Source organism: Pseudophryne corroboree, chromosome 12 (assembly GCF_028390025.1).
Source record: "Pseudophryne corroboree isolate aPseCor3 chromosome 12, aPseCor3.hap2, whole genome shotgun sequence".
Lineage (NCBI taxonomy): Eukaryota > Metazoa > Chordata > Amphibia > Anura > Myobatrachidae > Pseudophryne > Pseudophryne corroboree.
The window spans coordinates 79,717,227-79,730,972 of record NC_086455.1 but is presented as its reverse complement, the minus strand read 5'-3'; the positions used below and the strand labels follow the sequence as shown (position 1 = coordinate 79,730,972).

General features: G+C 46.4%; 1 protein-coding gene and 1 long non-coding RNA gene across 4 annotated transcripts in view; one reads left to right on the top strand and one right to left on the bottom strand.

Annotated features, from left to right (window-relative positions):
• The window catches only part of LOC134980734 (uncharacterized), a 352,652-nt gene extending 340,215 nt beyond the window's left edge, over window positions 1-12,437 (bottom strand). Inside the window, exon 1 of the long non-coding RNA XR_010190466.1 lies at window positions 12,375-12,437. This is a non-coding gene — a long non-coding RNA (uncharacterized LOC134980734). The remainder of the gene's footprint in view (window positions 1-12,374) is intronic.
• Window positions 1-13,746, top strand: part of RGS6 (regulator of G protein signaling 6) — an 802,086-nt gene that overhangs the window by 279,436 nt on the left and 508,904 nt on the right. The window lies entirely within an intron of this gene.

The following is a 13,746-nucleotide window of genomic DNA, read 5'->3' as shown; positions in this document are numbered from 1 at the left end:
GACCTCTGCTTCAAGGTCACCCGGAGTTGATCCATTCGGACAACATCACGGCAGTCACCCACGTAAACAGACAGGGTGACACAAGAAGCAGGAGGGCAATGGCAGAAGCTGCAAGGATTCTTCGCTGGGCGGAAAATCATGTGATAGCACTGTCAGCAAGTGGGGACTTCACCCAGAAGTCTTCCACATGTTTATAAAACTCGACAAGTATTGCGCCGGGTCAAGGGACCCTCCGGCAATAGCTGTAGACGCTCTGGTAACACAGTGGGTGTACCAGTCAGTGTATGTGTTCCCTCCTCTGCCTCTCATACCCAAGGTACTGAGAATTATAAGATGGAGAGGAGTAAGCACTATATTCGGGCTCCGGATTGGCCAAGAAGGACTTGGTAACCGGAACTTCAAGAGATGCTCACGGAAGGATCCGTGGCCTCTACCTCTAAGAAGGGACCTGCTCCAGCAAGGACCCTGTCTGTTCCAAGACTTACCGCGACTGCGTTTGACGGCATGGCGGTTGAACGCCGGATCCTGAAGGAGAAAGGCATTCCGGATGAAGTCATTCCTATCCTGATCAAAGCCAGGAAAGATATAACCGCAAAACATTATCACCGCATTTGGCGAAAATATGTTGCGTGGTGCGAGGCCAGTAAGGCCCCGACGGAGGAATTTTCAACTAGGTCGATTCCTACATTTCCTGCAAACAGGAGTGTCTATGGGCCTGAAATGGGGGTCCATTAAGGTTCAAATTTCGGCCCTGTCAATTTTCTTCCAAAAAGAACTAGCTTCAGTCCCTGAAGTTCAGACGTTTGTGAAAGGGGTACTGTATATACAGCCTCCTTTTGTGCCTCCAGTGGCACCTTTGGATCTAAATGTAGTTTTTGGGTTCCAAAAGTCACATTGGTTTGAACCACTTAAATATGTGGAGTTAAAATATCTCACATGGAAAGTGGTCATGCTGTTGGCCCTGGCCTGGGCCAGGTGCGTGTCAGAATTGGCGGCTTTATCCTGTAAAAGCCCTCATCTGATTTTCCATTCGGACAGGGCGGAATTGAGGACTTGTCCTCAGTTTCTCCCTAAGGTGGTTTTCAGCGTTTCACCTGAATCAACCTATTGTGGTGCCTGCGGCTACTAGGGACTTGGGGGACTCCAAGTTGCTAGACGTTGTCAGGGCCCTGGAAATATAGGTTTCCAGGACGGCTGGAGTCAGAAAATCTGACTCGTTGTTTATTCTGTATGCACCCAACAAGCTGGGTGCTCCTGCTTCTAAGCAGACTATTGCTCGTTGGATTTGTAGTACAATTCAGCTTGCACATTCTGTGGCAGGCCTGCCACAGACAAAATCTGTAAAAGCCCATTCCACAAGGAAGGTGGGCTCATCTTGGGCGGCTGCCCGAGGGGTCTCGGCTTTACAACTTTGCCGAGTAGCTACTTGGTCAGGAGCAAATACGTTTGTAAAATTCTACAAATTTGATACCCTGGCTGAGGAGGACCTGGAGTTCTCTCATTTGGTGCTGCAGAGTCATCCGCACTCTCCCGCCCGTTTGGGAGCTTTGGTATAATCCCCATGGTCCTTACGGAGTCCCCAGCATCCACTAGGACGTCAGAGAAAATAAGAATTTACTTACCGATAATTCTATTTCTCGTAGTCCGTAGTGGATGCTGGGCGTCCATCCCAAGTGCGGATTGTCTGCAACACTGGTACATAGTTATTGTTACCCAAAAAAATCGGGTTATTGCTGTAGTGAGCCATCTTTTCTAGAGGCTCCTCTGTTATCATGCTGTTAACTGGGTTTAGATCACAAGTTATATGGTGTGATTGGTGTGGCTGGTATGAGTCTTACCCGGGATTCAAAATCCTTCCTTATTGTGTACGCTCGTCCGGGCACAGTATCCTAACTGAGGCTTGGAGGAGGGTGATGGGGGGAGGAGCCAGTGCACACCAGGTAGTTCTAAAGCTTTACTTTTGTGCCCAGTCTCCTGCGGAGCCGCTATTCCCATGGTCCTTACGGAGTCCCCAGCATCCACTACGGACTACGAGAAATAGAATTATCGGTAAGTAAATTCTTATTTTATAGAATGGACATTTACTGCGCTGGGCAGAAGAGGTGACTTGCAGGAATGTGGCCAAGGTATGTATGTTCATTCTCTCCCTGCTGCCCGTTCTCTCCACTGATCTCAGTTTGTTGTGCACGGGGCAGAGAGCTGTAGCGCTGCTCACTGTAATGTGTATATACATGTAAGTAGCAGTGCACCTGGCAGAGCAGGAGCCGGGTGCACCGCTACTATTATATTGTACATTGCAGCAGGCGGTATGCAGCTTGGCGGAGCATACAGATGATCGTCAATCGTGGGTGAAGGTAGCCAGTTTCGCTCACAGGGCATGTGTGCTTTGTTTGGGTGCACCGACGCACCACCCTATTTACAGCTGTGAAAATAACAATTAAAGTTTAGAAAATAGTTCAGCAAATGAAAAAAAAAAAATGCTACCACTAAATATAAATGCAATAGATGGCCATGGACCTTATTCAGGTCACATTGTTAATGCGATGCAACCACTTTCTCCCGTGTTCATAGCCACTGCGCATGTGCAAGTCCTGTTCTGCGTGTGCTTGGCTGGAAGAATGCAATCGCATCGCATTCACGCAAACTTCTCGGCTTGATTGACATTCAGAGGCAGGTCTGGGGCAGCTGAGTGACTTCACATGCGGCCGCTGCAACCTGAAAAAAGGTGGCGCTGTGCCTGCCTTTGCAGCCTGGCTGCGGAGGCAGGGGGGCTTCCACAAATCAACAATGCAATCAGATAGATGCCGGGTATTTGCATGCTGAACGCCCTTGCCCTGTGCTGGGCAGCCCCCAGCATGCGATCACATCCAGTTGCAGTTTTGCTAAAATAGCAAAATTGCAAATACAGCCGAATAAAGTCCCATATACATATAATGCATATGCTTAAAATAAAGCAGCCTGTGTCTTCATAAATGCTGTAGAAACACTCCATAAAACTATAACAATGGAACAGTCGCTCAATCCAGTAGGTGTGAGTAATAATTACCAATAAGTGATGATTTGTACACAAACCCATTCCTCCTGCGAGATATATAACTCAAACCTGCTGTTCCCATCAGATCCCTCTCTGTCCGGTGTGAGGTACTGTAGGTGGATTAGTACGTGGTAAGGCTAATAATAGAGAAATTATCCTCCGCTTACTTTGTAATTACACAGGCGTCCTGCCTGTACTTGCAGTTTGCTGGCACCATTGCCGTGGCAATTCCTAGTGGGGGGGATTCAAGGATGGGGGAGTGAATTTTTTGTCTTAGTAAAATGGATGTGCTAGACAGTCACTGCAGTGATGGTGAAACTCCGGGATACTGACCCTCACGTTCGCTGGTCCTCCAGTTACCATTGGCGTGTGAACGCTGGTGAAGGGGTCACATAGACAGGAGAGCTGAGTCTCTGACACTTCCAGTTATTTTGTTTTCACTTGTGGTCATATATTATTCTTGTTTTTTTTTTCCCTGGATCACACATTTGTACATACTCTTTGGGTATGGGTCATTGGGTCGACTCAACTTAGGTCAACAGTCATTGGGTCGACAGGGGCAATGGGTTGACATGGTCATCAGGTCGATATGTACTAGGTCGACGGGTCTAAAGGTCGACATGGGTTTTTGGACTATTTTTGGTGTGGTTTTCTTCGTAAAGTGACGGGGAACCCCAATTAGTGCACCGTGTCCCCTCGCATGGCTTGTGATCTTTGGGCACGGTGTCTCACTCCGCTACCGCTGCGCTTGGCACAGGTTGCCGTTCCCAATTGTAGTCCACGTGGATCGTCAAGTATGCAAAAAAAATCCCAACATTTTTTAAAAATTTGAAAAACTCATGTCGACCGTTTGACCTGTCGACATAGTACATGTCAACCTAATGAACATGTCGACCTTCAGTGGTCGACTTAATGACTGTCAACCTAAGCTGTGTCCACCTAACGACTGTATCCTTACTCATTATGTCCATCATATGAGCGTGGATATCCTTTAGTAGCCTATGGGCTACTCTGGCTCCCTCTCCATCAGTCCCTGGTGACGCTTGCGCCGACTGACTGATGCCCATGTGTATTGGCTGCCGGGGACCTGTACCAGCTCTTCACCAGTCCAGGCTCTTAGCAGAGCCCATCTCCTTAGCAAGAGGATTTTAATAAAATTGGCTGAAATCGTAAGTTTTCACGTTGCAAATTTGGGCAAAAAATGTCACATCCACATTAAAAATAAGGATTTTGATAAATATGACCCAAAATGTGCAGAGAACTTTAGATGTGAGAGGGGCGTGTCCCAACGCAAATGTAAAATGCTGTGTAAATTTTAAAAAAAAAAAAAGCTGTCCGGCATTTGTGGGCTACATGCAAAATCAGCCAGTATTTACCCTGCATGCAAAAATCTATGTATTTGCAGCCCTTGCACTGCAGCGTGGTTTGTCCAGGTGCACAGTTACTTGCTCTTTCTTGCTTTCCTCCAGTCTCAGAACCAGACCCTGTATCAGCAGCAGTGCATAGTGTTCCGCTGAGGAATGTAATGGCGCTCCATGTCAGTTGCTGATATGACCGTATCTGTTGTAGCTCATTCTCACCAGCACGGCAGGGAGGGTATGTAGAGGCCACCTAATTATTTGTGCTGTGTCTATGCATTGCAGGGTACCTCTCTGTATATAATACAAAATGATACAAATATTCTTTAAACTGTATATGTGTTTTTTTAACTGTAAATGTTGGAAGAGATTATTTACAATTACAGTGTGTAATTACAGCCTGCAGAGTGGTAAAGCGAAACTCACTGATCATATCGTCAGAACGTTGCTAGTCTTCACAACTGCCTGTTCCAGAACGTGATTCATGTTGTCAGTATCATTTTACTAATCTCCACATACAATCCACATCATTTCCTGAAATATATCTAACTACAGTATACTGTATGCAAGTAAAACCACCATAACATTCACTAATATGCTGCCAGGGCCACCGAGAGCTTAGTGGTGCCCTGGTACTGGGGGCGTGGCCAAGTCACCTCCAGAAAGAATAAAACTGCGAATCGCCCCATATTAGCTGTCCCGGCCTCCACCAATAAGCCTGGTCTGGGTAATCAGTACGGAAATACGGGAATTATTAAATACAATCACTACCTAATAAGTAGAACAAATGCATAACATTTTTAGTAAAGAAGTGTTTTTGTTTTTTTAATAACCTGCAGACTTTTCGTGTGTCTGTTATGGTTTATTCTGGTAATCTATTATTTTTGCTGACCATCTGCTCACTGCTTGCACTTTTACATGAATGAGTGATCTTATCGGGTTCTCGCGGCAGCTGTCACTTCCCCTGTGTCAGTGACCAGCTCAGGAGTCTTACTATTGAGAGGGCTGTCACATGGAGGCTTATCCAGAGGGCACACAGTAATAGCACTGCCGATGATTTTATTACCAAGCATGTAGAATAAATACAATAAAGAGGAGATGATTCAAATATTATTAAACCCACCCCAGCCCAGAAGCTAGAAATGTCCTTATTTTACTCTGTAAACATAAGTATTGATTTTTCATATTTCCAAGTAATTGGGAAAAAGTATCTAGAGCCTGCATATTTTTTTCAATTACAGGTTGAGTATCCCTTATCCAAAATGCTTGGGACCAGAGGTATTTTGGATATTGGATTTTTCCGTATTTTGGAATAATTGCATACCATAATGAGATATCATGGTGATGGGACCTAAATCTAAGCACAGAATGCATTTATGTTTCATATACACCTTATACACACAGCCTGAAGGTCATTTAATACAATATTTTTTATAACTTTGTGCATTAAACAAAGTGTGTCTACATTCACACAATTCATTTATGTTTCATATACACCTTATACACACACACACAGCCTGAAGGTCATCTAATACAATATTTTTAATAACATTGTGTATTAAACAATGTTTGTGTACATTGAGCCATCAAAAAACAAAGGTTTCACTATCTCACTCAAAAAAGTCCGTATTTCGGAATATTCCGTATTTCGGAATATTTGGATATGGGATACTCAACCTGTATATAGCAACAATGTCATGAAAAATTCCGACAGTATAGATGGGATACATTTCAATGCATCTATGAGACATTAGAAATGGATATCCTGGACTAGACATACACTAGCAATTTATGTGGCTGCTAGAATTTTACTGTACTGTACATTTGCCTATTTTAGAAATGTTAGCAAACACGGGGGGTTTCCAAATGCACGATTTAAAAAAAAAAGGAAAATGCTTGCTGCAATAAGCCTACAACAGACGCTTGGGGCCAGGTGTGCTGAAGTCGAGTTGGCCAGAAGTGCGGGTTTTGCCTTGTACGTGATTGCGACTTTAAAATAAAATCCGAGATCGGCTGGGAACCCGCACGTACGTCCAACTCAGACTTCATTACATCTGGCCCTTTTTTGCAGTTAGTGATACCTGCTACTTTTTGTTTTGTCATAAATAACAAATTCAGCTCAACTGCAAAGTGATATTTACTCACACTGTATATAGTGTGTCATCCATATGGGCAGTACGGATGGTGTAATGGTTAGCATTACTGCCTCACAGCACTGAGGTCATGGGTTCGATTCCCACCATGGCCCTAACTGAGTGGAGTTTGTATGTTCTCCCCATACTTGCGTGGGTTTCCTCCGGGCACTCTGGTTTCCTCCCACAATCCATATACTGGTAGGTTAACTGGATCCCAACAAAATTAACCCTGGCATGAATGTGTGTGTGTGTACATGGGGTAGGGAATATAGATTGTAAGCTCCACTGGGGCAGGAACTGATGTGAATGGCTGCAATATTCTCTGTAAAGTTCTGTGGAATATATATGTGTGTGTGAATAAATATCTGGTAATAATAATCCTAATAATCAAGCCCCGGCTTTGCCCTCTTCACTAAGGAAGTGGGCAGAATGTTGGTGGATTCCGTATTGTCCCAGGAGTCAGGGAGAACTCCCCGAAATTCAGAATTCATATTCAACATTGGGATTTTTCCTTTGTAGGGACAGCTGCTCCGGAAAAAGCAGCTGTCACCTCGAACAGTAACCATGCTACTTCAGCAGCATTGTTACTCACCGCCCCTGTTACTGGCGTCTGCGCATGTGTGACCTGAGGCTGCTCCCTGAAATTTCCCGAGCTGGTTCTCCATCCCAATCCGCCCCTGGCTGTATCATTCATATAAATGTCTGTCTATAAAATATATATACGTTCTAAAACTACATAGCATATATCTGGAAACCCCCTCTTAGAAATCCTGCATTGGCCCCTGCTCTGTCAGCGCACGCAGACCACTGTGCTCCCCCGTCCTCTCTTTACCTGTATGTCTCATGGTGTCTCCGCTGCCGACACAGTCAGTACACACCGACCCCTATGCTCCCCGTCTTACTTTACCCGTGTATCTAGCTATCTATTCTGTCTGCCATACTGTGTAAAAAGGGGACACTGTCTGCTGTAATGTGTAAAAAGGGGACACTGTCTGCCGTAATATGTAAAAAAGAGGACGCTGTCTGCCGTAATGTGTAAAAAGGGGGACGCAGTCTGCCGTAATGTGTAAAAAGGGGGACGCAATCTGCCGTAATGTGTAAAAAGGGGGACGCTGGCTGCCGTAATGTGTAAAAAGGGGGACGCTGGCTGCCGTAATGTGTAAAAAGGGAGACGCTGGCTGCCGTAATGTGTAAAAAGGGGGACGCTGTCTGCCGTAATGTGTAAAAAGGGGGACGCTGCCTGCCGTAATGTGTAAAAAGGGGACACTGGCTGCCGTACTGTGTAAAAAGGGGGACGCTGGCTGCCGTACTGTGTAAAAAGGGGGACCCGGTCTGCCGTACTGTGTAAAAAGGGGACACGGTCTGCCGTAATGTGTAAAAAGGGGCCGCTGTCTGCCATAATGTGTAAAAAGGGGGACTAGCTGCCGTAATGTGTAAAAAGGGGACGCTGTCTGTTGTAATGTATAAAAAGAGGGCCTGTCTGCCGTAATGTGTAAAAGGGGCTCTACCTGGTGTAGTGGCGCTACTGTGTGGCGTAATTTGAATAATGGAGACTACTGTGCACAGTTATATGAATTGGTATTATTTTGTAGCCACACCCCTTCCCCATGAAGCCATGCCCCTATATTTTTTGCGTGCGCCTACGGCGCGCACTGTCACTCTTTTACATAGCGTGGAGGGCGCCACTGCCATTTCTTGCACACAGCGCTAAAATGTCTAGTTACAGCACTTCCCGGTTTTCCCACTACCTCTGTGTGTGTCCTAATGTCCCCACAGCCAGCTGGGTCAGGTCAGATGGTGTCTGCCGGCACTGTCAGCAGTGGATTACAGAGTTGTTTGCTACTTGTCTATAGGTCCCCAGTGTCCCCGCACCCTACCTGGATCCTCTCGTTACACTGCATCATCGGCGGGTGTCCAGGTGTGCGCTGGTCAGGGGTCCAGGTGAGCAGGGAGTGCCATGGAGGGGAGGATCATGGATCCATGAAAGGACTTTCTGTCAGCGGGGATCAGTACAGTCACTGGGAGTCCCGCGGGCTAAGAGGGATTGCTGTAAATGCAGTATGCTGCTGCTAGGTCTGCTTCGCAGTGTGAGATAGGCAGGTCTGCAGGCACAGTGACCCCTGCTGAGTCTGCCCACCTGACAGGGACCTTGGGGGAAATAGCGGGGAGGGATCTGAAAAGATCCCTCACCTGCACAAGCTGCCGCATCAGGGACAGCAACAGAAACTGGTAACTGCTTGGGGGTGGTAGTGGGCATCAGCATAGCAGCGCTATGGGTCATTGGCAGGACTCTGCGAACATTATGACTGCAGTGCCTCACCAGCTACTGACCTCACTGCACGCCACTGCCCCCGCGGACATTGATGGAGCGTAGACAAATATGGTAATATGCATACAGAAGTAGCTGCTGACGTGCCAGAAGTATACAGCTTAAGATATGTCACGTGGCCCACCTCCAGCGCTACCCTGTGGCAGAGGGAGTCATATAATTAGCCAGTGCATCGGTTACTGTCAGGGACGGATTAGGAATTTTCCAGGGCCACTGTAAATTCTGAAAGTGGCCCTACAGATGTGTCCTCATACATCCAGCCACAATACGTCATGCAGCTTGAGATGCCTGGCGTGAGTGAGCCACCAGGTCCCATACAACTCTGCTAACGTTGGGCATCTTTGTTTGTCAAAAACGTGTCTTAGTACCAACGCAATGTGACTAGGACATAGCAGGAGACTGTGCTGATTAATGTGATATATGACACTTGTATATTGTGTGTGACTGAGTCTGTATACGGAGCACTGTGGAACTTGTATTGGAAGAAAGCTGCAGCTGCTACATTGTACACAGTCAGTCACTCAGTCACACACAATATACCAGTGTCATTTATCAAATCAATCAGCACAGTCTCCTCGTGCGTCCTGTAATTGTGACATAAAAGATGACCGACACTAGGAGATTCTCCTGCGACCTGGCGTGCCAAGAGGGGCTGTTTGGTGTGACTGCAGTAAAGATGTATGAGGACATATATGTAGGCATGGCCAGGAGAAAATGTTGGTGAGGTTTGCAGACCATTAGCCCTAGTGCTGATAGCACTGCAGGACATGCTATAAAGCATACCTTCTAGTAGCAGCGGCTGGGACCTTTACACATGTCGGGGGTGCATGCCATAAAAAGGGGGCATGGCCTCATGTGAAGCACAGCGCCTGCGAACCACACTAAGGGCATGCCCAACACTCCACTCCCAGTCAGTCTCTCCATGGAATAGACGCTGCGTGCGGCATCTATTCACCGCTTGCTCTGCTAAGGTAGATCAGTGGGTGACAGGGGCCTCCGAAACCCACCCACCCCTGTACGCCCTCCCACTGAGCTCTTCCTCACATGACAAGGATGGCCTGATCTCATGATGTTAGGAGATCCTCCATGGGTCACTCTGCTTTCTATGGCAGGCACCGGCAGACTGCCAGTCATGCAAGTGTATCACTCCTTGCAGGGCCGGTTTTACACCAATTAGGGCCCAGGGTGAAAAAGTTCTAATGCACCTCCATTAAAAGAAATTTTTTTTTACATATATATATATATATATATATATATATATATATATATATATATATATATATATATATATATAAATAATACACCTTACCTATATGGTGATTTCTCTGCAGCAGGGAACCTTTGAGGAAATTGATCCTCCCAGGGCATACAGTGTCTTCAGTCGCTATTCACTATTCATGTACATCATTGGGAGATGTATCTGTGTGTAGAAATATATCCATAGTTATGATCGTACAACAGAGGTTCAACCAGATTCGTGGCCTCTGTCACCTCCTGTCCCTTGTGCCCCCTCCAGCCTACTGTGTCTCTTCACTATCCAGCCCAAGGTCACTCTAGCCTCCTGCCTCATGTGACTCCAGCCTCCTGCCCCATCTCTCCAACCTCCTGCCACTGCAGGCTCCTGTCCTGTCTCTCCAGCCTCATGCCGCATCTCTCCAACCTCCTGCCTAGTCACTCCAAATTCCTGCCCCATATCTCTCAAGCTTCCTGTACCCTATGTCTCCAGTCTCTTATCTCCTGTCACTCCTACCTCCTGCCACTCAAGCCTCCTGCCCCATCTCTCCAACCTCCTGCCTAGTCACTCCAAATTCCTGCCCCATATCTCTCAAGCTTCCTGTACCCTATGTCTCCAGTCTCTTATCTCCTGTCTCTCCAGCCTCCTGCCCCATCTCTCCAACCTCCTGCCACTGCAGGCTCCTGTCCTGTCTCTCCAGCCTCCTGCCCCATCTCTCCAACCTCCTGCCACTGCAGGCTCCTGTCCTGACTCTCCAGCCTCCTGCCCCGTCACTCCAAATTCCTGCCCCATATCTCTCAAGCTTCCTGTCCCCAGTCTCTTATCTCCTGCCATGTCACTCCAGCCTCTTATCTCCTGTCACTCCTCCCCCCTGTGACTCCAGCCTCCTACTTGTCTTTCCAGCCACCTGCCCTGCCCCTCTTACCTCCTGCCACTCCAGGCTCCTACCCCGTCACGCCAACCTCCTGTCCCTCTAGGTCACAGCACTTAACCCAGACTGCTGGATGCTGACTGCTCTGCTTCTGATGCGTGTCTGTTGCATACTTCTGTCTTGGACTGGAGGAACTTGCTGTCTCAGGAGAAGACATCCTCTTCTCGCAATGTCAGTAGCTTGGTGCTCCTCCTTGGGCAGGCCACTGACAGGCCCCGGCGAGCTACTTGGCATATGATAAAACTGAAGCACTACTAAGGGCTGGCGCCCATGTGACAGGCGGTCCCACAGTCCTTACAGCTCACCGGGGCTCTTACCTGGAAGTTACACGCCCCATCCACCCCTTTTAAACATCAAGGGTTGTGAAAGCTAAGGCCATATCAAATGTGTCTTTACTACAATCCCAAATACATGGAACTGGCAGAATTGCTTTAATCTACAAGGGGTTTCTCAAAAGTAAGTTTCCCTATTGCAGGAGAAAAACAATGGTTGCGCAAGTACAGTAGCTTGTGGCTTGGAGTGACGTGTGGTCTTGCGTTATGGAGCCGCCACTGCAAAGCGTGTCCGACTGCAAAGTGCATTCAGAACCATTTGAATGAGGACATTAGCCGCTCATCAACTGGACCAATATTGTGTGATGAACTGAATTTCAACATGGATGCTGTCAAGGCTGAGGTGAAATCGTGGCTCCTATCCATGGAGAGTGGCGTCATGTTATGACAAGTGTTTAGCCCTTAATGCTGATTATGTTGAGATGTAGCTTAAAAGTATGTAAATCAAATAAATGAGCCTTTCATTTTTCTTTCCTGGGATGGGGAAATGTACTTTTGGGGAGACCCCTCGTCATTTACATTTACACCACAAACGCTTTCCAGATTCTGTAATGGAAATTGCACTGTGTACTGGTCTGAACCAACACCAAGTCCTCTTAGTGGTTACAGAAACACTGACACTATATATAGTATATGGGGATTCTGCACACGGTAATGTCCGCAGTTTGCAATGCTCCATGTCTCACACCTCTTACACAGCATCTTACATTATCCAATGAGAACAGTATCAGTTCTTACAGACGCTATTAGGCAGGTAAGTGGAAGATGAGCTGTGCGTTGCCCGTGTCGCTGCTCTCACTTCCTCTGCTCCTCCATGGGCTGTGGTGTGAGTGGGACTCTGCCATTGGTATGTGTATGATATACATATAATTCTTACTTGACACTGGCATATATTACATAATGGCACTCAATTCAAAGAGACCTTACCTCAAAAACCAGATGTAGTATACACCAAAGCCCCTGATTTACAGCAGAGACTAGATCAGAACCACTTTAGGAATAATAAAGAATTAGTACAAACCTCAGTTACAGAGGAAACGGGCGGATCATCCACTGCGGAAAATGGTGTAACCTGAAGAACCTGGGACACAGAAGCACAAAACCCACCATAAGCTTCACATCAAACAAAACCAAACAGCAGTACACGATAAGACAGAGACTACCCTGTGCCTCAACCAACACAACACTGTATATCTGCTGGATGCAGCTCCAACTGGCAGCACGTGGGACGGACAGTAGGATCTATGGGTAGAGAGAACAGGGGAGCATATAAGTAATATAAGAAAAGGATTTCAGCGACATAATGCAGCGAAACATGACTGTAACCCTGAAGGTTTGAGATTTATAGCAAGTGACAGTGAACAACCGAATTGGCGAGGAGATTTTGCCCCAAAAGGATTTTCCTATAATATTCAGTCTGGCTGGATACAGTGGGTGAGGAGAGTATACATAATCACCACCGTGTACTGCAGTGTATAACATAAGATACTGGTACGGGACTTATAGACATTCTGTGCTACAATTGCCAATCACTATGACATTCCCTAGAATCACATTAGAGTCTGTTACACCTGCATACATATTATTTGGTGACTATCATTTCACTTCTATGCTTAATACCAAAGCCGGACTGAGCGCCGCCTCCTGCCTGTATTCCTCCTCATTCCTGTGACTTTCTCCCAGCACTAGCAACTGGTGCCCAGAACCGTAAGCTGTGGGGGCTGCAGGGGGAGGAGGGGCAGAAAGAGAGGCTGGTGCTGCAGAGCGTTTCTTTAGGAGTGCTTAGGCAGTACAATACAATTTAATAAATAACACATTTCAATATACTGCCATACCCAGGATTCAAACCTATAACCTGTTGCATTCCAGTCTATTCAGGCTGTCCTGGTCCCACAATTTCTGATGGCTGCCCTGATCAGTGCTGCAATTTCCGGATGCCGATCCAATCCACTGATCGGCGAGCAAAACCAAGACTGACATATATTACATAAGGACACACAACTCAGAAGCTTTCCAACAACAATCAGATATAGTAAGCCCCTGATTTAAAACCGAGACCAGATAAGAAGCACTTTAGGAATTATAAAGAATTAGTACAAACCTCAGTTACAAAGGAAACGGGTGGGATATTCCACTGCGGGGAATGCTGTAACTGCAGGAACCTGGGATACAGAAGCACAAAACCCACTGTAAGCTTTACATCAAACTTAACCACACAGATAAAAGAAAAATGCAGGTGCACACTTCAAACACTAAGATTACTGATAATCAGAATAATTATAATAAACTCTACATTTTAACATGGAGTAGTAATAGGGTTTCTGAGCATAGCAGTCTACACATTAGACACTATGAAAGGTAAGTCCTGAATAAATATATACTATATACTGTGT